We start from the raw sequence: 22,971 nt of genomic DNA, 5'->3' as shown, positions 1-22,971 counted from the left end.
CTGTGTAGTTAGCAGTAGATAAACATTTTTCGTGTCCGTGGGTTTCACTAATTAGAGTTTTGAAATGATTAAGAAGGGGGATTACCTTAGCCAGTCCCACCAACAGGGAAATGGAGAACTGAGGGCAGGCATTGGACAGATGATATGACCTGCAAGATGTTACAATGTTCAGAAAACCTTTCCTAAGAGCGTCACATGTTTATGAAAGACCTGTGTTCTTACCAATGATAGATGTGTTTCAGCTTGTCTATTCGATCACTAATGTGGAAACCCCAAGAACCTCAAGACTAAGCAACTCCTTATCAATTCACTTTTAAGTCACGGGTGAAGAATCCTTATCAATCCACTTTCAAGTCACGGGTGTGTTGTTGACTTCATGAGGCTGCCTTGGTAATAGTGCATGCTCCTGACTTCCTACATACTTTTCTGGTCTGCATTTTCCCTCCACGTAACTAACTACAAGGCAACATTCCGATTTATACTTCTCATTCACTTGAAATTGCTTCAAAAGCCGGTGCTGATCCTCATGACTATGAAGTGGCCTTTTTGGGTGCTCAGTGCCCTGCGGGTCAGCTAAGGGTGACCAGCTGGACTTCCTTCATTTTGGGGTCTCTGAACGGACCCAAACGGGTGTGGCTGCTCTTGAGACATTGAGTAAATGGAGGAAAAACATATTGGAAAATATATTTGAATGATTTTTTTTCTGGGAGGAACACCCTGAAACGTAACCCAGACCTGTGGTACGAGCCTTCCCCAGCTCTTGAAGGCCACCCTGTGTAGTCAGCAGCTTGTTGCGGATGCCTGGGCTGGCTGCAGGGACAGGGACTGGGGAGAAGGGGGACGCCTCCATTCCCCACCGTGAGTCTCCTTGGACATTGTGTGAGACCAGCGCTGAGCTTGCAGACTGCCCCTGGGGGCTCACTACTAAGTCCTAAGAAGGTGAGGAAAATGGATTTAATATATTGTTTGTTTTAGCTAGCATATTAGCTTAGGGTTAATAACAGTTGAGTTTTGTTTTGTTCTTTTTGGTGCATTTTGTGCATTTCCAGAATACCCAGGAATGCGAATGCATTTGTAACTCTTCCACAGGAGCATTGTTTTACATTTTAAATGATTCCTCGTGAGTTACGGTTGGTTGTTGGCTTTGCTTTTTGTGCTGCGTTGCAGTTGGTGTCAGGATTTATTCGAGGTCAGGAATGGATGCCTGGGTGGTTAAAGGAAAAAAAGAACTTCTTTGAAATATCTCTTTGCTCCCCCTCCTGCCGCCAGGAAACACCAGTGAAAACACTGAGTTGTGGGTTCAGTTTGTCTCTCTTTGCTTTTGTGATGCGTGGATAACCCTTGAGTTTGCACAAGTCTCCTTTTAGATCCAAAACAGGCTTCCTTCCTAAACCCATTAGCTAGCAAGCAGATACCTAGGTGTTCTCTTAATCCGGGCTTGCAACACTTGAATGCTTGGTGGGAAAGAAAAAATTCCCTGACAGGCAGAGCTTTTAAAAAGTGTGCACGAACCCTTCCAGTGTCCTCGTCCCTGGTCCTAAGAGACCCAACTGGGTCCGTCTGGGACGAGCCCCTCAGTCTGTTGGTTTTGTGTCACTGCTCATTTCCCAGAGCACATTCACTAGTTCCGAAGGTTATAGGCCATCTGATCATGTAGGAGCTGCAGGAGCACAGGGGCAGGTGGTGGAAGAGCTGGAGCTGCTGCTGCCTTGGAGAAGGTTGCAGGCTCGAGGGGACATACCCGTGCACCTCCAGTATCAGTAGAAAGTGAGGAACTGCCCTGCAGGTGCACCTAGTGGGGATAGGGGGGTGCGGGGGAGGGTTGGCGATGCAAAGCCCTCCAGAAGGAAAAGCATGTGCACAGAGCTTGGAAAAGCCAGATGGCGGGGGGGGGGGGGGGTGAATGGAGAAGAGGATATGGGTCAGCTGAGGCTGGAAATGTAAAATAGTCACTCAAAGACTCTGAGACCCTGGTGGGCGTGTGGGCCCCACCCAGTCAGGAATAAGGAGGGAGTAGAACGTGGGAAACCATGGCGTGGCATCCCTGGGTGGGTCAAGGCATGGGAGATGGGTCCGGAAGTGCGGGTGAGAGTCCTGGTTCTGTCAGTTACTCTGCACCAGGAGTAAGTGTTTCACTGTCTTTGCTGCCATTTTTTGATCTGCAATATGGGGGTGATGGGGGCGCCTTCCCTGAGTTGTCCCGAGGATAAAGGAGTCATCTTTTTACACAAAGCCCTGGCGGGGACAGACTTCCTGAGGGCGCTGGGGCTCTGGCTTGTCACTTAGGCACAGTTCACAGGAGGGGTGGCTTGGAGGTGAGGGACCTGGTGTGTGGTGGTCTGTGCAGCAGTTCCCAGCCAGGTGTCCCCTTTGGGACACTGGTCCTCTGAGCTCCAGGGACAGCCCTGCCTGCTTCTGCACTAGCCCGGTGCTTGTAGGGACAGACCCTAGAGAAATTTTAGGAGGCAGAATAACAAGAGCTTGGCGAAAGCTCAGAAGCATTTTATTATCTTGTCTTTTGGATGACAGGGTTACTCCAGTGTCCACTCATTCGAACAGGGAAGGAGGGAATTGCGCCTCGGCTGGCTAGTCTTCCTTGCAAAGGAAAGGAAAAAAGCCAATTTTAGCCTTTTGTGCAGGTTTCTTTTCTCTTTTTATCCCCACCCAGGGACATTTATTTCATTGCTTTAAGAGAGAGAGGAAAGAAGAGAGGAAGAGAGAGAGAGAGAAGCATCAATTGGTTGCCTCCTGTATGCACCTGGACTGGGGATTGAACCTGTAACCTTTCAGTTATGGAATGATGCCCCAACCGGCTGAGCTGCACTGTCCAGGCCTCATGCAGGTTTTGGGAAGAGATGTGGACAGTTGTCATGGGGATATTTGCCTTCAGTTTAAAATGAGTTTCCTTGGAAAGCTATTGGACGGCATGTCTAAACACTAATGTTGAGAAAAGCCTTTTCTGAGGCACAAAAGTGTTAGTCTGTTACGAAGCTTTGTGAGTTGAGACAGGCTCTTGAGTACTAAATTCTGCAAGTACTCTAAGTACTCAGTTCCTGGCAGTGGGGCATTATCGAGGCCTTGGGTTTAGTCAGTCTGAGAAACAACTCAGCAAAGTGTACAATGGCAGTGGGGGGAAATCGCATTGCTCTTCTGGGCTGACAACCGGGTTTGTCACGTGGCTGGGCCGTGTGGACGGGGACGGCCGTAAATCACTGCTTCGAGTTTTGCATTTAATTTTGTCCTGGAAGCAATTTCCTTTCAAATTTTCAAGCTGCAGTTGTCATTAATGAATTGAACATTATGAATCCTGGAGTACTACTAATTCATTTTGAAGTAAGTAGACATTTAAATCTGAGGGAAAAAAAAAAACCTTAAATTTTTTCCAGTAGTGTTCAGTGTTTTCAAGCTCACACAATGTGGAACGGCTTTTGTGGGCGTGGTTAGTGGTAGGGCCTGGGCGTCTATGTGTCCAGCGTCTTGGCTGCGGGTTGGGGGGTATTTAAAATGAATGAGAGGTTTCTTGGTGAGCGGGGACTGGGTGCTTTCCAGAAGGTATTTGGAAAAGGCAGCCGATGGGAGCCGGCTCTCCACTGGAGTTTACCTTCAGGGCTTTTCGGCTTCAGCCTCTCGGTGGGTTTCTTCGCTGGGGCCCCTGCCACCCCTCTCTGTCCCTGCCTTCCGCTTGCCAAACGCTGCTGTGGGACAGACTCTTCGGGTCATGGGAGGTTGTTGGACACATGTCTGCGGGGGCTGCGGCCTCCCAAACACTCTGCATGCCTCCGTGGGCAGGATGATGGGCATGGGAGCGCCTGGTGGTTATGCATCAGCACTGGGAGACTTGGGAGCCCAGAAGCAGATGGGATGCAGAGGCCAGAGAGAGAGAGCCCGTACCTTTCGGGCCTGGAAGACCATTCTTCTCTGTGAAGACAATTAACAGAGAAAGCTGGTCAGAGAAACAGCGGCTGTGTCTGAGCAGTGTAATCCGGACAACTGGACAGCTGACGGCCTGCTTCTCAAGGCCAAGAGATTTGGCTTGTTTTGGACACGGAAGGCTTCTAGGACTTTTGTTCAACTTGTCTTTTTTTTTTTTTTTTTTTTTTGGACAATATTTAGGGCTTCACCTCCCCTTCACCCCCTACTGCACCTTTTGGAAAAACCTTCTGCTTTGTCAACTGAAGTTCTTTTCTGGAGGGGTCACCTCATCTCTTGGCACCTCTGATCTCCTCTGAGCCTCAGTTTCCTCAGGCGCAGAGTGGAGACGGTGACGCCTGCCCCTCCCACGCCACACACACCTGGTCGTGAGGACCGAGTGGGGTCCTGTGTGTGGAAACACCTGTCGGGGCCTTTCTGCAGGCCTGTGTGTCAGGGGTGCGAAGAGGCTCAGACTGCAGGAGGGGCTGGACTTTGTATGTGGCCAGGGAGAAAAATCGGTCTCCCCCCATGTCCCCGATCCTTCCCCGACTTGGGACCCGAATTAGATAGACTAGCTTTTTGGGGAAGGGAGTTTTCTTTGAAGGACTCAGGACCTCATCTTTCTTCCTCCAGTCCAACCACGCGGGTGGCCGTGCCGGGAGAGCCACTCCTGGGCACAGATGAGTGTTTTCTCCTTCCTATTCGGGGCTGTTTCTAAATCAAGAGGCTCTTCGGGTTCCCCAGTTCTTTCCCTCTTATATTAATTTCCCAGGGCTGCCGCAACAAAGCACCACAAACTGTGGGGTGCAAACAGCAGAAATGCATTTTATGACAGTTCTGGAGGCTAGAAGTTCAAGGCCACGGTGTCAGTAGGGCCACCCTCTTGCTGAAACCTGTAGAGGACAGTCCCTTCTGCTCTTCCAGCTTCTGGTGTCACCTGTGGTTCCTCGATGCCCCTGATCATGTAGATGAATTGCTCTGCTCTCCACCTCTGTTGTCACGTGGCCTTCTCTGCTTCTGTGTCCCTTGTTCTTCCTGAGGACACACGTGCTGGATTAAGGCCCTCCGTGCATGTGCCCCCCCCACCCCAGTCGAGTGTGACCTCATCTTAACTAATCAGCTTGTGCAGCAACCTGAGTTTCCCACAAGGCCACATTCTGACATATGGGAATTAGGACTTAACATACCTTCTAGGGAGACACCATTTAGCCTATGACAATCCCCCGACTCCGACCCCAGGTGGTTTGGAATTCGTTCACACTGTGGCTTCAAGGCCATCTTCAGAGGGCTGCATGTTTCCCTGGAGGGGGGTGCTGTCCCCTGCCTCTTCCCAGAACTGGCAGCTGTGACATCAGGCCTCTGATGGCAGGAGTCCTGGGAACACAGTCCCTGAGAGCTCCGCAGCGTCCGGAAGCGGCTCCCAGTTGGAATTAGCACCAAACAGCCCTCACACTCTGCTGCTGACTTCACTTCAGTCAACTAAGCCTGAAACCAAGAGATGTCGATGGTGCCTCTGGGAACTACGAAAGTCCTTCCAGTTTTATTGGAAACAATTGGTTTTATCAGAAGTGCTGAGCTGGGGATTTGAGCCAGTGCCTACTGTCTCATTCTGTGAAGGGGGGTGAGTTCGCAGAGGCTTCTGCATGGTGCAGGCTGGTGGCTGGGCTGCCTGGGGCCCCAGTACTCTTCCATCCTACGGGGGGGGGGCGTTGTACCTGTGCCTAGATGTGGGGGGGGAGGGCCTCTCACGATGTAAACTTAAGCACTTTGGCGAGGACGGGGGGGCCTGGATGGAGGCGAAGTGAGAGTGGCGTCTGACATGCAGCAGGTCGGTTAAGGAGCTGCTGGTCTTGTCCTTAGAGCCTGGACAGGCCTGGAAGGAGGGAGGGCTGGGTGGCAGCCCCAGGTGGACGTCCCCTGCAGAAAAAGTGGAGGGACTGCGGGAGGGTGGCGGCCTGCACGTCCCCTCGGGGTGGCGGGTCGCAGTGGGATGTTGGAGACAGAACTGGTGAGTGTTTCTGCAGGAGGTGGTGTCCCAAGACTGCCTCTCAGTCCTAGGGTGCGGGGCCGTAGGCCTGGCAGGCCCAGCTGGCTCGGGGACAGAGGGGCAGCCGGGAGTCCAGGGAGCTCCACACCAGGAGGGCGGAGGAGCCCAGACAGGACTCGGAACAGGGACGAACCTGGGTCAAAAGTCGCTGCTGAGCTGGCAGTCAGCGGGGCTCTCGCAGGTCCCGGAGTGTCCCACCAAGCCTGCCTGGATGCCCCCGTTAAGGTTCAAGCTGGTCCTAGAGACAGAGCAGGGGGAAGGGGTTCCACTTGGGTAAAAGAGGGCCGGGGTGGCCGGAGTCCAGTTTGGGACAGACCACACCTGGGACGGCGCCATCGTCCTGCTTCGTTTACTTCAGTTGAGTTAGTGACACAGAAAATCCCCAAATAAAAAACACCTACCACCCCCACAAAGACTAGAGTTATTTTTGCTGCTGCCAGTGTTTGGGTGACCTGATTATTTATAATCCCGGGGCAAATGCATCATTTCGGAAAACACTGTTGAACGTAGGTGTTTACACACATCCATGACAGATTGACTTTAAGTGACTATTGATTAACAGGGCTGGGGCTGAGACTGTTATGGGATAGGATGTGGACTGAGCAAAGGCCCACAGTCTTACCTTTGATTGCTGGCCGGCGCCTGGAAGACGGGGCAGTGGAGTGCGGGGTTATCTGCCACCGTTGTGCCCCTGTCGGATCAGAAGGTGACCGTGAACCCCAGGGCGTGGCCGTGGATGTGAAAGGTGTGGCCGTGGTCGAGGAGGGAACTGCAGGAACGACAGCTCCCCGCCTGTCTCGGCTTGTAGAGCAACCTCCGCTTCTGTGGCTCCCGTAAATTGGCTTCCTGCTTCCTGGATTCGAACCAGAGTCTTTTGAGGCTCTAAAGGTTCACAAGCAAGGTCCAGCCTAAATAGACGGCGGCCTTTGGTATGAAAACACCGCCACGGACACAGTGTCCGCGGCACTGAAACGGGGAATTTGGTGATTTGGGTTTTTGTTGTGACCTGATGTTGGACGAATCATTCCGTTTCCTAGACATCTCAGTTTTCCCGTCTGCAGGAGAGAAGACTGGCTACGCCTTCTCCCTGGTACAGTGTTTGGGGTCATCTAATGAGTAATAGACACAACAGTGTTCAAAGACCGAAGTATTTATTGTTACCTCGATGAGGAGGGGTTATTGGCACAGAGCTAGGAAAGTCAGAGTCTCTCTCTTTTATGCCTGTTCCCCTGCATCTATTTTAATTATATTCACTCCCGAGTGTTGATTGAAAAATGCTGGGTTTTCCTTGTTTTACTACTTAATTAATTTCAAACGTTACCCTGAGTAATAGCACTGTAATCTAGGCTGTTCAAAGAGCAGGGATGGTGCAGAAGGGCGTTTGTAAATAATGCTTAGGTGACACTGTGGTGATAATTATGGCTTTTTGAAGATGAGTTTTATAGCCAGTCCTCAATTTCCCTGTCACCGTTTTTCCGGGCTCCCACCGGAGCAAGCATATTTGTTTCCCCGAACTGGCTGTTCCGGGATCTGAATCCCCAGGGAGCGCAGCAGTCGGGGAATCCAGTCTTCATTTCACGTGGTTACTTTTGTGGACCCTCACGAGGACAGAGGCGGCTGCGTGGCCCCCCTTCCCCACCCCTGGCATGGACAGGGGGTTGGTGTATGGCACATGCCCTAGACTCTCAGGTTCCAGCTCCAGGGAGTCACTGTCCCTGGGCCACAGGGAACTTGAACTCAGTGGCCAGCAGGCCCTCGGGAGGATGCCCTGGGGGGTCTGCCCCCACCCCCAGGGTGAACCCCACGTGACCCATTTGCTGCCTGTACGCAGGAGGCTCTGAGTGCTGGAGGTGGCGTAAAAGGGCAGGGCTCTCCTGCAGATAAGAGTGAGTCCTCTCAGGGGTCTTTGAAACAAGCTCTTGGGACCCCGAGGCTTTGTGGCTTCCCCAGGAAAAAGACCTGTTATGTGTTTCACCATGTCATTCTCCAGCTCACGTGTGTTCCCCAGCGCTTAGTTCCTCCGGCATCAGCTTCATTGTCCTCACTTGACTCACCCACTCCACTGGCATCTAATTTCGGGAGGAAGAAGTCAGCTGGTAAATTTTGTTAATGGATCTTTGGGAAGCATCTAGAGTCAGAACTGGAGGAGCCCCAGGGGCTCATCTTGTCGAGTCCGATGAGAACTCTGAGAACCAGGGAAGCTGAGTGACTGGTCCAGGTTACGCAGTGAGTCAACAACAGCGCCAGCACAAGAACTCGGGGCTCCTTAACAACCTAGGTGCCAGGAGACATCAGGGGGTCACATGGAAGTATGGAGTAGGGATTCCTTAGCAGGGGTGCTCTCCTTTAGTTCAACCAGGTTATTCCCAGGCGGTGGTACTGCCAACAGAATGAGTCACAGGGACTAGAGCATCCCAGTTTTGCTCCGTGCTTATGGCTGATGGCTGGTAATCCAGTGGTCCCTTGTGATGCTACCCTTGTAGAAAAGCTCTACCAAATGCATTGGTTTGCTTTTCTGAACTAGTCACCAAAGCTGACTTTGTTGCACGGAATCTTGCTGTGCCCCTTAAGATCATTCCAAATATTGGTTATAATTGTATAAAATGACAGCTTCAGAGCCTGGATCCGTCATGCACACAAGCCACAGGATATATCCCAGCACTGCCCCTTCTCCTTGGCTTATTTAAAGTACAACAGTCCCATCCGAATGCTTCCGTGGGATTTCGAAAAGCCCTACTTGATTAGCTTACAGTTTTGGGGGCGGAGTTGACCAGTTGCGTTCTGATTCGGCATTGATCTCCTTTCTCTTCCCTGCCATTTTCACATCAGACTGAAATCGGATAAGACATGTGGGGCCGTTGTTAGCGTCACTGTGATTCCGCTGCAGGTTCTTTCCCCACCCCCAACGGGCCAGTGAGAGGGGGGATGTGAACTTTCAATTGTCAGTGGGATGGTGACCGTCCCATTAGAATGTCCTTCCTGCAGAAAGCCTCCCCCACTCCTTCCCCAGGGTCACTGAGACACTGATGACCACCCCTCGCCCCCTTGAGTCCTCTCCATTGACAGGAAGACAGCAAGGAAGCGTGGAAAGGCTGCATGGGGACGGTTTCCCGAACAGGTTGTGTTGAACCTGGAGGTCAGGGACACAACACCCGCCACGCGTTTTCCTGGGGACGGTTACTGGGTGTGTGTGTGTCTCAGCAAGTTCAGTTGCTGTTGCTCTCTTAAAATCGAGAGCCTGCTGCTTTCCCCGCCGTGCACTGTCTCAGAGACTTGGGGCATCGCGGTCTGTGCCTCGCTGCTGCTTCTGGCCGGTGGGGGGGCTCTTTGGAGACAGGTTTACCTGTGGTGTGTGGAACTGGGTCTCCCACTTGGCGTGTATTGGAGCAGAGATAATGACGGGGGCAAAGTGATAACATTTTTTGTTAGCAGTGTGGTGAGGGCTGAGAAAAGGAAATGATTTGTAAATATCGCCTTATCATGGGGGTGGGAGGGTGACAGAGTACTGGAGGGAGAGGACTTTGAGTTCGAAGACCAGGCCTGGATTCAGCCCAGGGACCTGCAACCCTGAGCCTCCATTTCAATTAAAAAATGAGGCTGTTGAGCAAAGGGAATGGGCGATATGGTAGCAGTGGTGAGGCCTGTTTTACTCTGTGGTAGGCTGAGTCATGGCCCCCAAAGGTTTGTCCTCATCCCAATCTCATAAACCAGGAATGCTGCCTTACCTGACAAAATGGACTTTTGTAGAGTGATTAAGGGTGTGGAAATGGACAGATAATCCTGGGTTACTGGGCGGGTCCAATGACACCCCCAGGGTCCTTCCTACAAGGGGGAGCGGCAGCAGAAGAAGATGGGGAAGGGGCCACGTCGGGAATGCAGCACTTCTAGAAGCTGAAAAAGGCAAGGAAAGAGGTTCCTCCCCTCAGATCCTCCAGGAGGAACCAGCCGGGTCAACGCTTGGACTTTATTTAGCCCGAGGAGCCTGATTTTGAACGTCTGGCTTTCAGAACTATAAGAATATTCATGTTGTATTAAGCCATTGAACTTGGGGTAATTTATTACGGCAGCAATAGGAAACAAATACATTTACCTACCTCACGGTTTTCATAATGGTGAAATGTGACTTTATTTACCTATATTTATACTTCTATAAAGATCAAAGTGCTACACAGATGTCAGTACTTTTATAATAAGTTTTTATAATGAATTTTTATGTTCACCTGGGTTTCCAGGTTAAAGTGGTCAAGATACGTCAGGAAGACAAGGACGAAGCAGGACTTTTCAGTTGTGCAGGAAACAGATTGGAAATTTAAACCCATGTTATCAAATAGTTCTTCACTGTGCAGTTGCTGAAAGTCATTAGCGCCCATGAGTCACCTGTTAGGTGAGCAGGCAGGTGTGTGCCTTGCCTTCTGTACCTGTGGGTCCCAACCTCGGATGCTCATTAGAGTCACCAGGAGAGCTTTGACAAGGCCAGTGTCCACCAAAAATGATGGTGTCAGCAGCTTTGCAGGCGGAACCTGAGCGTTGGTGTTGTTTGAAGCTCCGCAGGTGACTGCGTTGTGTTGTTTGCTGAGTAAGATTTTTTTTATTGATTATGCTATTACTGTTGTCCCATTTTTGCTCCTTTTATTTCCCTCTGCCTGGCACCCCTCTCCCACCCTCATCCCCCCTCCCTCCAGCATTTCTCCCCCACCCCTTAGTTCATGAACCTTAGTTCAAGTCCGTGGGTTGTAATATGAGTTCTTTGACTTCTCTGTTTCCTATACTATCCTTAAGTCCCCTGTCTGTTTTGTACCTACCACTTATGCTTCTTATTCTCTGAACCTTTCCCCCATCCCACCCCCCTTCCCTCTGATAACCTTTTCTGTGCCCTCCATTTCTGTGATTCTGTTCCCGTCACTGACAGCGCCCTGGCCTTTGCGGGCGGGTGACGTTATCTGCCTCATGGATGTCACAAGAAAAGTATTACAGATAAAATTCTTTTTATAAATCACAAAGTGAAGACTGAAGACATTTCCATTGTGTTTTCGGTGGGAATCCTGGGCTGAAGCTAGATGATGGAAGGCCTGTAGCAAAAGCTCATTCTATTTATGTGTAAAAATAGTTGGGGGGGTCCTTATTTTCTAGGGTTCTTAGCGACCAAGTAGAGGCACTGGCTGTGGTCCCTCTGTGTGGCATGTGCTTTTTTCCTGGTCATTCAGTCTGTTGGATTTCATTTTCTTGTCTGTTAATAGAAACATTAAAGGTTTGGCTCGCCCTAGGAGAGGTTTGGGTGTCCCGACAGTGAGGCAGTAGTGGGTGTAGCTCCGGGTTATGTTGTCTCAGTTTAAGTCTTGGCTATGAAACTTACGGTCTGGGGGAAACTTAGGAAAGTATTTACCCTCCTGTGCCTCAGTTTCCGCATCTGTAAAATGGGCAAATGAAATGCCTCTTCATAGGACTATTGTAAGGATGAGCTAAGGCCTGCCGATCTACTTCCTAACCCCTGAATGGCAGCTGAGGAACCTGGAGAAATGTTTTCTCCTCTTTTCCTTTCTTCCTCTTTCCCTCCCTTTAATAAATATTCATCAAACACCTACTAGTCCTAGAAATTATACTGTGGCTATGCTTTTTATGCAAAATAGACACTCTTGTCAAGAACTGTTATGATTTAAAAGCATGATTTAAAATACTGATACAACCCTGGCTGGTGTGGCTCAGTTGGTCGGAGTGTCATTCTGTGAACCCAGAGGCTGAGGGTTCAATTCCCTGTCAGGGCACATGGTTTAGTCCCCAGTTGGGGCACGTACAAGAGGCAACTGATCGATGCTTCTCTCCCTTTCTCTCTTCCTCCCTCCCCCCTTTCTAAAATCAGTAAGCATATTCTGGGATGAGGATCAAAAATACGCATGTTGATACAAAGTGGTGATGAGGAGGGTTTGGATGAGTAAAGCCTGTCTTTCTGATGGACCCAAAATGGAAAACCTCAGATAGTGTGTCTGCACCAACCAGAATACTTGGTTCTCTGCTCCGATTGGCCGTGCGGTCTGTCATCTGTCAGAGAGACCATGGCAACTGGGCATGCCCACGTGCCCGGCGCCTTGTCAGCTATCTGGGACGTGTGGCCTCCCTGCCCAGTGGGAGTTTCCCAGCACTCTGCACTGCACAGTGGAAGGATGGGGGCCTCTCAGGTGTGAATGCCGGCTGGGAGCTTCAGGAAGCTTGTATTCGGTCCTTGAGCTCAAAGAAGCACTTTGGGTATTTCATGGTTCATGAAGTTATTTATTTTTTAACCTATTTTTTGAGTACCATTCACAAACAGGTTTACTTTGCTTTCATGAATTTATGCCTTTTTCATAGAAAGCCGTTCGGAATAAAATCCCCCTTTTCCAAGATTTCCCTTGGTATGAATTTCTTGTGTTCCAATCAATTCCGTGTAGCTTGGCCATGCGTTTCACTAACTTGGGTTTCATTAGTGATTAGAGAGCTATTAATCAAGTTTGGTGGTGATTATCATCGCCATTTCTGTTATGTTCAGCTCCGATTTTCAAGACTAAAAAGGGTAATTATTTTAAGGACCTGGAATAATTTTAGAGAATGCTCAAGGAAATTTTGTGCTTTCTTCAGTCCCAGTTAGTGCCGTGTAGGAAAAATGCCGATGCGGTCCTTAATGATGACAGTGACCGCCTTCTGCCTTTCAGTGGCGATTCTCCGCTGGACAGTGTCCTGAGGGCTTTGCACACATAACCTCATCTTCGTTTTATCACCCAGCACAAGTAAGATGGGCACGCTTTCTTAGTTCCCACACTGCACAGATGAGCGGCACGAAGGCACAGCAAGGTTGGATACGTTGTCCAAGTTTCAAGGGCTTGCTTGTTGGTGGAAGGTCTGCCATTTGATTCCAGATGGGTCTGACTCAGATGAGCTTTCCACGCTACTTCCTGTACCTTGGGCACAGTGCACACTTAGGAGGTGGAGAGAGCTGAGCCTCTAAAAGACCCTGGAAGGATCTGTTAGCTAACTCGCCCGGATATGTCCCGGGTAGGTTTGGATGAGTGTCTTGCAGGTAGGGACCCAGAGGTACTGCGAAGTTGAGGACTGCCTCGGGTCACGAAGCAAAATTTACCCAGAGGCCGGGCGCCCTGCAAACTCATTCCACGAAGGCTTGGTCTACATCAGTTTAAAGGAATCCACGAAGGAGAGATCCACTTTGTTTCAGGGAATCTGTGACCAGAGGTTTAGGAATTTGGCTTAAATTTTGGAACTTCCTTTTCCAGTACATTTTAGAAGCCTGCCCGGGCTTTGGCAGTGGTCGCTTTGGGGCTGGTTACTTCCACTTTGCAACGAAAACTTCCTGTGTGTGGCTGCTGGGAGGAGAACACCCTACTGACACCTGAGCTGGGAGCTGTTTGCTTCAAATGGCCCCGCCACTGGTCACTTATCATGAATTTTAACCTGTAGAGGAGAGAGCAAGCATTCTCAAACCTGTGCTCAGGGGAGATTCCTCAGGTTAAAGTCAAGATAGCAGAAAGGGGGATTTTCTGAAAAGGAAACGCTCTGGTCGTACCGCATAGCAATTGCATCTCAGTTCTCGTGTGCTGGCTACTGGAGACTCTTTGAGAGTTAGTAACTCGGGGTGTGAGCTGTTAACAGCACTACCAACTTCCTTCCACAGACTCGGCTTCTCCATCCCAGGCAGGTAATAGTGAGGGAGTAAGGGGAGTTCACTGGCCCCTGTCTGAGCTTCCTTTTCGTGCCCCTCCCTGGACTGGTCAAGAGCCCAGGATCTCTGTTGGCTCACGGGAGTGTGCCAACACTCTCCACGCCTCTTTCCAGGTGGTTCCCCCATCTTCCCAGACCTTTTTGGGCTGCATCACTTTGACTTCCTTGCCCTTGGACTTCAGGTTGTGTTTGGTCGCTGGCAGGAGATGAAACACATGAGAAGACAGAGGTCAGACCCCCCCATCCCTGTCCCTTCCCTGGAGGAGCCCCACTTCCCCTCCCTCTGTCGGCTCCCGTTGGGCAGGCTGGCTTCTGTGGTCCATGGCCATGAGCTTCCGCTGACTCTGGTGCCAGCTCCTTTCTCTTGTTCTTCAGCCCTGGGCTTGGTAGGGCCCTCCTGTTGCCAATCTCAAGGGGCTGGACAGACCCCTTCAGGCTGCACAGACCTGCGTATACTCCCTTCCTTAGCCTGTCTTCAGATTCTCCTTAGGAAAATGTAGCCACGTCTGCCTAGGCCACGCACAGACTGGGTGGTAGTGTGTGCAAATGCTGAGCGTGTGGGTGTTGCTTGCTGTTCAGTTCTGTTTGGGGGAGGGATGCTAAAGGACTGCATCTTTGCTTATATCTGACATCTAAGCTTTAGGATACGGAGTGGTTCAAACGTGGCACAATTATTAATGGTCAGGAAAACTGTGGAAGCGCCATGTGCTGCCTCAGTATTGGGAGGACCCTGGTGTGAGGGGGGCCGAGTGGGGAGCAGGGGCAGTGAGAGCCCGTTCTGCTGCCGCCTCACAGGCTGCCCTGTGACGGTGCTGGAGCTAAGTGGCTGCTCTGTGCCAGGCACAGCTGTAGATGCTGGGGGCACAGCATCGAGTCCGACACATGTGGGGCTCATGGTCTGGGGACTTGGGGGTGACTCCCAGCAAAGCACAGTAGGTAGGTGACTGACATAGGCATTGGAAGGTGCTATGTGTCTGGAGAAAAATAACCAAAGGAAGGGAGGAGGGGTTGCTGGGAGTCTTTGCAGTTGTGAAAAAGGCGGTCAAGGAAGGTGACGTTTGGGGAGGTGAAGAGGAAAGACTCTTCAACATCAGAGAGAGGGGATGAGAAGAGGGGAGTGAGCCTGCAGCGGAGGGAGCAAGGCAGTGAGCAGGGGGAGGGGACGGCGTGCAGGGCCCTGTGGGCCCTGGTGAGAACTGTGGTTTTACTTCTTGAGAAATGAGTGGCTAGTGTAGGTTTGGGGAAGTGGTAGCTTGCTCTGGATTCTGTTTCCCGCCATCACCTGAATGCAGTACCCAGAGCATGCTGTAGGGGGCACAGCGGAGGGACTTGGAGCCAAACTAGGATATGTACTGTCAAAACTGGGGATCGGGGTGGTGGCCTGGACCAGGATGGGGGGCAGTGGTGGGCTAAAAGGTGGTCAGGTTCCAGACATTTTATGAAAAGGTAAGGCTGGTGGGGTAGGTGGGCCGTGAGGTGTAACAGGGACAGGAGTCACGGGTGATGCCGAGGGTCGTGGCCTCAGCTTCTGGGAGTCGCCAGTAACCCAGCTGGGGCCACTGCAGGGGGAGTGGGCTTGGGGCAGGCTGGAGGGAGGCCGGGCGTTCCATTCTGGACGTGTTCACTCTGATGCGCGTGCCCCAGTAGCATCTCTAATGTGTGACTTGTCAATGTGGGAATGATAGCTTTGTTTGCTTTTTGACAATTATACGTTACTTTTTAAATTTTTAAAATTTAAGCTGTATTATATTTTTGTTCCATTACCATATAGTCCCCTTCTTCCCCACTCCCCCCTGGCAGTCACCACACCATTGTCCATGTCCATGAGTCCTTCAGGGATGCAGGGAGCATTGGGTGGTTGCCAGGTGGGAGGGGCTGTGGAGGAACCGGTGAGGTGAGGGGATTGAGAAGTACAAATGGGAAATGGACTTCCACGCATGACCCGTGGACAGGAACAGGGGTGTGGGGACTGCCTGAAGGAGTGGGTGGTGCTGGGGAAAGGGGGGCAAAGGGAGAATTGGGACAACAATCAATAAAATATAATTTAAAAAAATAAATAAACTGGGAAAAAAGGGAATGTTTATATCACGGCTGTAGTGATTTTGAGAGCAAGCCTCAAGGCGGAGTATGCAATGCCTGTATTTTCCATTGATGCAAAAGTTAACAGATTCAGGAGTCTCGCAGGAATGTCCTCGGAGCCAAGAGACCTTCGGCTCCGTTCTACCAGCTCTGACCGTGACCACACGAGACCTTTTCTAGAGCAGAGCTGCCGGTGAAGGCATTACACAACAAGGGTTTCACGTCAGCCATGAAAGCAGGCCTCACGCGTGTGGAGACAGCAGGCTTATTAGCAAAGCCCCACTTTGCTGTGCGTTAAAGCATGGCTGCCCTTTTAGACAAATTTTTATTTCAAATGTTATTCTGGCCCTAGTCAGTGTGGCTCAGTGGATTGAGTGCTGACCTGCGAACTGAAAGGTCGCCTGTTCAATTCCAGGTCAGGGCACAGGCCTAGGTGGCGGGCCAGGCCCCCTGGCGTGGGTGCACGAAAGGCAACCACACAATGATGTCTCTCTCGCTCTCTTTCTCCCTCCCTTCCTCTCTCTCTAAAAATAAATAAAATAAAAATAAATGTTATTCTGGTATGTTTTTCTTGTGCTTTCTCACACATCTTTTTTTTTTCTTTCTAAAAGTTCTGTTTTCTTCTTGGCTATGCTACTGTGGCTCCCAAACTGAGGTTAGACTGCGCGCAGGGAGAAAGAACACCAGGGTTCTTTCAGCAGCTATTGCGTGGGACGAAAGTTTGTTTAGTTTTCTTGTAAAACAAAAGATGCATTTTTCATTTTCACCAATAACTATCGATTTGGATATTTTGAGTATGTCAGCTATCTCCTGCTATTGGCTTCTAGTGGGTAGAGGCCAGGATGCTGCTAAACATCTTTCAATGCCTAAGACAGCCCCACAGCAAGGAATTATTTGGCCAAAATGTCAGTAGCACCAAGAAACTTCACAAGCCGCTTTGGACACGTTCGATCCATCACAGCACCTTCTCCATACGCTGCTATGGGAGCTGGTTTCTCCAGGAGTGGGGGGTGCACGTGCAGTTGGGGGCAGTCACACAAACTGGACACTGTCTTAAAATATGAGTGGACCCATTTGAGAAGAAGGAGTAGAAAAGTTTTCAAAACCTGTTGTCACGGAAGAGAACTTTCTGCCTGCGTGCGCACTTCCAACTGCAGCACCTAAGGAGAGGAAAGGTGGGTGCTTTTGGGTGCAGCAGCTCCCCGGTGGCTCAGCTGGCTCACGCTGTGGCTGAACGAGTGGTGTGTGCTCTGGGCCCAGCTGGCATGAGCTGGCGTGTGGCCTTGCAGGGAGGTCTGGCACTCGGCTCTGGCGTCTTCGCCGTTGAACCAGGTTTGATCTGACGTCCCTGGCATTTTTCTGCTTAAACAGCACAGCCAACCTGTCACCTCCACAGAAGAGTAAGAAGATCATCCTAACCCAGCCTTCCTGCCCGTACAGTGTCGCCAACGCTGTTCTGCCCTCGGGTCCACTTACGGCCCCGGCAGGAACAGAGCGAAGAAAACAAATGAAATAGGCTCTTGGTTACTTGCCCTACATTACATTGTACATCACTAGGGTGAGGAGGTGAATAAATGTCCTTTCGCAAGGTCACCATGGCTATCTAAAGGTCATCAGAGCCTTTAAAAACTAGGGTGAAGTGCATTCTGCACATTCCCTCGAGAAATCAAGTTTCACTGCATCTCGTTGCCCTCGTTGGGGGTGCAGGGTTTAAGCACTTACCGTATTTTGCCGTGTATAAGGTGCACTCACATTTCTGTGGGCATTATACATGGGATTTTTATACCCATGGTGTGTGATCATTATACCCATGTGTAATGTGCATCCTTACTTTTCCCCTGAAAAATCTGGGCAAAAAAGGACACATTGTACACAGCAAAGTCTGACATGACCTACAGGCGCGTGTTATTACTTTTATCTTCTCACGACCTGCATGGGTATTGGACAGATGAAAGGTGAGGGATTTGTTGGACTGTTTGGGCCTGTGATTTAGAGAAAGAATTTCACCTTTTTGGCAAACGGGGCTGCTGTGCATGTCGCACAGTCCCAGACGTGGCTCACACACAAGCAGCAGTGACAGATCCACAAAAAGCACACGAGCCGGTGTTTCTCACCCCGTCAGACAGCGGAGGGAGCGACAGCTGTCCTTGGCTGTGGTGAAGGGTGTTTTTGTCACTGCCAGCATCCTATTTACTCACTGCCCTTTTCAGTTTAGTTGTATGGGATTTTTAATTATTATTATTTTTTAAGATTTTATTTATTTTTAGAGAAAGGAGAAGCGAGGGAGGAAGAAAGGGAGAGAAACTTTAATGTGTGGTTGCCTCTTGCACGCACTATTCCGGGGACCTGGCCCGCAACCCAGGCATGTGCCCTGACTGGGAATTGAAACCGCAACTCCTTGGTTCATAGGCTGGCGCTCAACCCACTGAGCTACATCAGCCAGGGCTAGTTGTATGACATTTTATAAAAAGGAATTTGCTCATGAATTTGACTTTGCTTTCATACAAAATGATAAGCAGCATGTGTGCTTTCTTGAGTTTTACACTTGTACTTTAAGACACCTAAATAGCACTATAGGTTTTTAATCAAAGAACAGCCAACAATCCCCAAAAAAGTTAATATCTAATTTGGTGAGGCTCGACTTGAGAAACGATTGAAAATGGCTGGAAACACACCATTGAACCCAGTCACTTCCAGCGGGAGCTGGCTTTTCCGTCAGGGTGTGCCTGAGTCAAAACCCAAATAGTGTCCTTAGTCACTCGGAGACAGTTCGGGGTAGTCCCCCGTGCGGGCCATTCTGAAACTGCCCCACACAGCAGGGCAGCAGGCACCTGGCCGGGTCCGAATGTGAAGAAGCAGGACACTGGGGAGGAAACCACTTGCCCGCTGGCGAGTCAGGCGGCTGAAGTGAGTTGCTAGACCCGGTCAGGAAACAGGAAGCGACTCGGTGAAGTTCACCCAGGAAGGTGCTCAGTAGCCAAGCCCTTGACCTCTTGCCCTGAGGGAAGGATAGGTCAGCGAAGCGCCCAGTGTGGGCCCTGATTTTTGGAGAAAACAAGCCTGCAGGATGACAAAGGCCTGTGGCTGTTGACATGAGTCGTTAAAGAAGCGATCACGGCCTCCAGCAGCGACACGGGCTGCCTGGCACACGAGAGGATGGGTTCGGCTTTCATGTCTGGTGTGGGGCTGGCTGTCAGTGGGTGGGACTGTGCTGGGAGCCGTGAGACCCAGCCACAGGGGGTCTTTCAGGAAAGGTATGTGCCGTGGAATCGCGCTGACCCTCATTGTGTCGACTGGAAAACGGAACAATGGCCCATTCATAACAGATTGTTCAGGAGGAAAAGTGTAGTGATGGGAATTTCTGGTTGGGTATGTACCCAAGTGAATGTGATACACTTGGGGTAAAAATACATGTGAACCCTTAAAAAAATAGAACCGAGTGTAGTTTTGTGATTTCCTATTACATTCCTCGTTCTTGCTTTAAAGTAATACCTACTAGTGCAGTCATGGGGCCAAGTCCAGCCCGTGTTTTTGCTTTTTTAAAAGATTTTTATTTATGTTTAGAGAGATGGGAAGACAGGGAGAAAGAGGGAGAGATACATTGGTTGGTTGTCTCTTGCATGCCCCCAACTGGGGACCTGGCCTGCAACCCAGGCATGTGCCCTGACTGGGAATCGAACCAGTGACCTTTTCATTTCACAGGCTGGTGCTCAGTCCACTGAGCTACACCAGCCAGGGTCCAGCCCATGTTTTGTTTTTGTAAATAAAGTTTTATTGGAACCCAGGCATGTCCATTTGTTTGTGCTTAGGATATGGCTGCTTTCTGCCATGATGGCAGACTTCAGTAAGTTGTAACAGATATTAGATGGAACGTGAAGCCTAAAACATTCACCATCTGTCCTGCCCAAAATATACACAGAAACACACAGGGTCTGGCACAAATAATGCCCCCATCTTTATTACAAAATCTTTTATTACAAAATCATAAGCATGTAATTCTGTAACACAACAACATTATACTCAAGCACATCATATGACATTTTAGGTGAAATGTTCAAATTAAAACTATAAATGGTCCCACGCATATTATTGCCCTACCAAGCACACTCAGGCAGGCCTTACTGCTGCCGGATGTTACTGTGCATGTGCATGCGTGTACATGCACATGTGTGTTCTAGAACTCAGTCACACAAAGCAGCGTTGGTGGCTCACCGGCACATCGCAGTTTGAGAGCAGCGGGCTTGGGTAGAGGTTCTTCTCCACGGGCTTCAGCGGTGAAGGGACGTGAAGTCGCAGGCACAATTCGAGGTGTTTTCCTGGACCTGCACCCTCCCACAGACTGAGGGGTCTGTGCCCTGCCCCCTTCTGACTGCTCTGCAGCACCCCCAAACTCGAGAAGCATTAGGCTAGAAAGAGATGGTTAGAAAGATCTCACTACTCTACAAAAAAAAAAAAGCTAGACCCAGCTTGGACACATTTATTTATTCTTAAATAACAAATATCAGATTTGCAGCACAGTGTGGCTGGGGGGCGAGGCCACTTTGTAACTGTTATTAATGGACAAGGGACTGTTTCATCTATATTGGTGCCTCGAACCTTAACAGCATCACATCACGTGGTTCTGGAGATATTTACCGCATGCCTGCCCCACCAAGGACAGTGAAAGCTCTGAGGCCCAAAATTACGAGCCTGTGCAATGACTTTTCACAGGCTCCCACCAGAAGAAATCACCACTCGTTAGCCTGACAGTGTTTCCAAACATCCACCACGTATGGAACCGGGAGGAACTTCTGAGAAGCAGAAGAGGGAATCTCACGTGGTCCAGGCTGACTGACGTCTGACTACCTTTCCTGTGCCCCGAGGGACTCCCATGCCCACCGCAGGCTCCCGCTGTCGGTGTGGGAACTGGGAGGTTGATGTGCCATCTCTGGGTTGCCCAGATGGACATGCACTTCTGGGGATGGGAGGTGGGCAGATCAGTAGAGGGGGGACTGACAAGGGTGCGCTTAGCAAACTGTGGGGTCAGAGGGAGAGAGGAAAGCAGCTCAGAAAAGCAGGACTAGCTGAGGAGCACTGACCTTGGCACTGAAGTGTTACCCACAAACCCAAAAAGGAGCCTGTCACTTTGCTCCAGAGCCTAAGACCTTGTATCCGTTAGAAGTTAATGTAGGGTGAGGTGGACTCCGTTACTGAGAATGTACATCCTTTCTGGTGCCTTTTCAGTGTGTGTGTGTGTGGTGGTGAGAGGGGGTCTCCTTTGGGACAAACACATTCCGGGGGGTGGGTTCTGGGCACTGGGGAGGAGCTGTGTGAAGAGCAGGATGGACTGTCGTGGGCTGTCCTAGACGTGGACTTTGAAAGTCTGCCTACGGAGCCAAGCGACTAAGCAAACACACAGGGAACTGGCAAGGAGAGAGACCAAGGGTGACATGTCACCGGGAACTAGGAGTCCCCAGACCGGTATGTGAGGCTTTGGAAGAGGAGGAGGAAGAGCTGTGAGAAGCTGGATGGGACCCTGCTTTGAGGACAGCTTTTTGGGGTTGTGGGTTATGAAGAAAAGACAAACCAGTCCAGATTGTGAGCCCCTGGGAGAGTTTACTGACATTGAGGTTTACCTGCTTCACGAGAGCAAGATTTGGCATGTTTCCAGTGACCTCAGGTCTTGTATATTTGGGGCAGTGATACCTCACATAGGCCATGTACCCACCTAGACCCAGATCTTCGTTTCCAAATGCCCTCAGTCACCTGTGACCCAGATTCTGGTTTGCAAATGCCCTTGGCTGCCATCACAGTCACTCGGGGAGCTCCTTGCAGTTAGGTTTGCTGGGAGAGCGCCCAGGTACTGATCTGTCTGATCTTCAGTAGACATTGCGATGCATGGATTCAAGTTACTTTGTAGAAGTATTCGTTTAACATTTAAGTTCAGTTACCTACACAGTAACTCCTTGAAGAAACTTACCATTCTAGGTGGAGGTAAACATCAGTAAAACTATACTGTTAATGCATGAACCCTAGCATGCTCATGATGGCTGAATTGTCTCCAAAGACTGGTGTGCATATGTCTATCCTTAGTTTTTCAAAAATGGCGGAATAGCAATCAGTTGTCAACCTATATATGAGCATATATTGAGCACTTCCTGAATGCCAGTCACTGTCTGGGTACTGAGGGCAAAATACAAGACAGCTCAAGTCCCTGGCCTTTGGGTCTTCATTCTAGTTGGGGGAGAGGCAGGTGAACAGGGGTACCCTGGGCCCTTCAGGTGGTCCAACTTGGGGCAGAGGCAGTGTTTGTGTGTAGGTTCCTGCCCTTAAGAACTCACTTTCCAGTGGGGGAGACACGGCTATGCAGACTATGATCGCTGTAGAAAGGAATCTCAGAGTCTCACCCAGCTGGAGTGGTAGGGGAAGCCTTCTTGGAGTTGGTGATGGACCTTCTTGGAGTTAGTGATGGAAAAATTCATCAGGACTGAATTTTTCTGGGCCAAAATGGGAGGGACAGCATTTCAAGTGGAGAGAATGATGGGCGTGCAAAGGCCTATAGGTGAGAGGTGCGATGTGCTGCTTTAGAGACGTTCAAATGGCTCAGGTGGCTGGGGTGTGGGACTCCAGCCAGGGCATGGCAGAACGACTGGACAAGTAACCAGAGGCCACATTATTTGTTCCAATGCCTGGTGCATAGTAGTTGCTCAAGTCGTCAGGTGGTGTTGGGTGGTGGATTGCCTGAATGGGGACATGCTGGCTTGTGGAATAGAGCAGTTTTGCAGGAGCGGTTTGCTAATCACACTAAAAGCAGTTATGTTCCCAGTGTAGCTTGATGTTTTATCTTGTAATAAAATTGAATTTTTTAAATGCAAATGGCAATCAGATTATGGAAAGAGCCGTAATTGAAAAGGGTCACCTGGATGATGTATTGTCCCATTCTGGATTGTTGGGCAGGAAGAAAAATCAATCTCTTCAAATTGTTGTCCTGATGTTCCTGTCTTTATCTGCTTATTATAATCCAGTTTCTGGGATGGATGGCATTTTTAAAAATGCATAGCCCCTTTGGCCCTCGGGGCCCTAGGAGCGTTTCCCTTCGGCTAAAGAAAAACAGACAAGATAACAGGCACTGTGCTCAGTGGCATTAGCTGTAGGGTCACTTCCTCAGGAAATGGTGTTTGCAGTGCATCTGGGGTTCTGTGGTCTCAGTATTCCAGGAGGCAGGAGCACAGGCTTGTGGCAACCAAAGC

General features: G+C 50.1%; 1 protein-coding gene across 2 annotated transcripts in view; it reads left to right on the top strand.

The window, feature by feature from the left end:
* The window catches only part of RNF152 (ring finger protein 152), a 58,157-nt gene that overhangs the window by 18,789 nt on the left and 16,397 nt on the right, over positions 1-22,971 (top strand). The gene's annotated exons all lie outside the window — the stretch shown is intronic.

This window comes from Artibeus jamaicensis, unplaced genomic scaffold (genome assembly GCF_021234435.1).
Source record: "Artibeus jamaicensis isolate MK-2021 breed Jamaican fruit bat unplaced genomic scaffold, CSHL_Jam_final contig_354, whole genome shotgun sequence".
Taxonomy (NCBI): Eukaryota; Metazoa; Chordata; class Mammalia; order Chiroptera; family Phyllostomidae; genus Artibeus; species Artibeus jamaicensis.
This window is presented reverse-complemented; position numbering and strand designations above follow the sequence as displayed.